Source organism: Galeopterus variegatus, unplaced genomic scaffold (genome assembly GCF_000696425.1).
Source record: "Galeopterus variegatus unplaced genomic scaffold, G_variegatus-3.0.2 Scaffold36169, whole genome shotgun sequence".
NCBI lineage: Eukaryota > Metazoa > Chordata > Mammalia > Dermoptera > Cynocephalidae > Galeopterus > Galeopterus variegatus.
The window spans coordinates 1-2,928 of record NW_007762280.1 but is presented as its reverse complement, the minus strand read 5'-3'; the positions used below and the strand labels follow the sequence as shown (position 1 = coordinate 2,928).

The 2,928-nt window shown below is 33.5% G+C and overlaps 1 pseudogene; it reads right to left on the bottom strand.

The window, feature by feature from the left end:
* LOC103584027 overlaps window positions 1–2,829 on the bottom strand; it is a 6,123-nt pseudogene extending 3,294 nt beyond the window's left edge.
* Between the last annotated feature and the right edge of the window lie 99 nt (window positions 2,830–2,928).

Genomic DNA, 2,928 nt, shown 5'->3' with positions numbered 1-2,928 from the left:
GAAGAGATTTAAGTGTTTTCTACCCCCTTGAGACTCATTGTGTTGAAGTTTCAATCTGATCAAAGGATGAACAAATTGCACATAATTACCAGAGGGAATGTGCCTTGGATATTTATTGAATATTCTCAGAATGTTTCATTAGGAAATTTCAAAGTATTTCATTCATCAGAGTAAGTGAATAAATAAGTTATGCAATATCACTAAATACATAATAAATATGCCTTTGTCAGCATTTCTGTTATACAATATTATGCAAATATTAGGCATAACACACACACACAATTTAAGAGTAAACAAAAGAATGACTTCTTAGAAAAAGATTCCATAGTATTTGCTAATAAAACATCTACTGACGAAGGATATTTTGGCTGGATATACAATTTGTCAGGTATGTATTTATGGATTGACATAACAGAATGTCTTATGACTTGTGTTTTTTTCCTGCCAAGAAATTTGTTGTAAATCATTTCTATATCTGAATGTAATATATTTCTATTTCTGGCTGTTGTTAAGGATTTCTCTTTCACTCTGCTTTTCAGAAATTTAGCACAATTTCCTTGCTGTTTACTCTGCTTGGAGTTATTTTAGTCTTGTATATATCTGATATTATTTTTTGAAATAAATTTGTGAAGAATTTTTTTTTTAAATAGGCCAACCTTCCTTTCATGTTTTTTTTTCTGCCCTATATAGTCTCCTAGTTCAACGTAGACTGAACATTGAACAAAAGTTAGTTAGCTTGTTATTGTTCAGACAATCACTTGAAACTATTTTCATGATTTTTTTTCAGTATTTTGCTTTCCCTCTGGCTTCGTTTTGAGTAGTCTCTATTGGTATTTGTTTAAGTTATTTTACTTTTTTTCTCCAGTGTATAATCTGCTGTTAATCTTATGTAATAAATATTTGTCTACATATAATGTTGTCTTTTTATCTCTGTTAAGTGTTTCTTGGTTTTTGAATCTTTCATTTATTCCTCAAAATGTTAATGTTTTTGTTACATCATTGGGTATATTAAACATATTTATAATAGTTGTTTAAAGTCCTTGACTGCTAATTCTATCGTCACTTTCATCTCAGAATTTATTTTAATTAACTCCTTGATAGAGTCACATGTTTCAGCTTTCTTATATGTCTAGTATTAGTGAGGGTGTGGTGAATATGATGAATGGTATGTTAATAAGTTCTGTGATTTGTTTTGATTTGTTTGCCTAAAAGAATGTTAAATGTTTTATACAACAATCAGTGTTGGCTCTATTTGAGACCTGTTTTTAAGCTTTTGAATGGGTCTAAAGTAGATTATACATCTGAGATCTCTACTGGATACCTAGATATTGAACAAGGACTATACACTCTGACTTCAAGGAAGTCTAATGCCTTTCTGCTCAATGTGACACCTGGAAATTGTTCAGCTTATAATTTCTGGCCATTTTTAAACAACATTGTGGACATTCAATGTAGACATTCATAAATCAGAGTCCAGATACAAATTCAAGAGGATCTTGTAATGGGAAAAAAAGATGAGCAAAAACAGAAATAATATACTATACGTAGGAAACAAATAACAAAGTGCTAGAAGTATGTTCTCCATTGTCTAATATTATTATAAATGTAAATGGGTTAAATTATCCAAATAAAATGCAGAGATTGACAGAATGAATTAAACAAAACAAAACAAAACAAATCACATGATCCAAATATATGCTGTCCACAGGAAATTCACTTAGTTACACTGTTGCTTTACGTTCAGGAAATACAATGAAAATGAAATTGAGCAGACAGCCATTCTGGAAAAAAAATGCAAAACAGACACATAGTTTACTAAAGTACAGCTTAATATGTGCTCCCATTGGGAGAATATAAGTTCCTTTGGAATCATGTAAGAAAGTATATCAGAAACAAGAAATGGTGGAAATGAAGTGACATGTAATTGAGAACTAAAATATAAGGGTAATTTTAAAAGTTCATGGAATTTTCTTTTATATTTTAGTTATTTTTTTCCACAAACTTTTTGATGTACCCTATTATAAGGGATAATTTGGGTAAATAGAAGAAAAACAATGTATTTTTCTGTGTGCTATGATGAGTCTTTGCTGTGCAGCTGAAAAAGAATGTAATTATATCTATTAGAAATACTGTCAAGTGACATTGCCTCTACCAAACTTTATTAAAACATTCTATATTAAACAATAAGTACAAAGTTTGCCTCAGTTTTTGAAGACCCTGTGGAAAACATGAAAGTGTAAAACACAGAAGCCATGTTATCAGTATCAAAGTAGTGGGTGGATTCAGGTTGTGAATATGTGAAGAATAGAGACCCATAGAACACAGCCACCACTGTTAGGTGGGAACCACATGTAGAGAAACTTTTGCTCTGTCCTCTACAGAATGCATTTCACATATACATAACAAAATCAGCATATAGGACCTAGTACTGCCAGGAGAGAGGAAATCAAATTAAAGGCTGAAAATAGGATGATCAATAATTCTAGTTCTCGTTCATTTGGAGAAAGCATAGGTGGCAAAAGAACATCATCACAGTAGAAATGACCAATGTTAGAGCCACGGATGGTCTATGTAAAAATCTTAATAGCGAACATCAGTGACTGAAAGGCACTGTAGAGGTAAGGAATGCCCACCAACACATGCCAAAGTCTCTGAGACATGATAACATTGTAGAGCAGAGGGTTACAGATGGGCACATAGCAGTCACAGGCCATGGCCAGCGAAATGAAAAGTTCCCTGATAATGAACAGAGTGAAGCAAGCGAGCTGTGTGGCACAAATGGAAATGATATTTTGATCCACAGAAAATTTGGGCCGAGCCCATGGCGCACTCGGGAGAGTGCAGTGCTGGGAGCGCAGCAGCCCTCTCGCCGCGGGTTCGGATCCTATATAGGGATGACTGGTGTGCTCACAGCGCTCACTGGCTGAG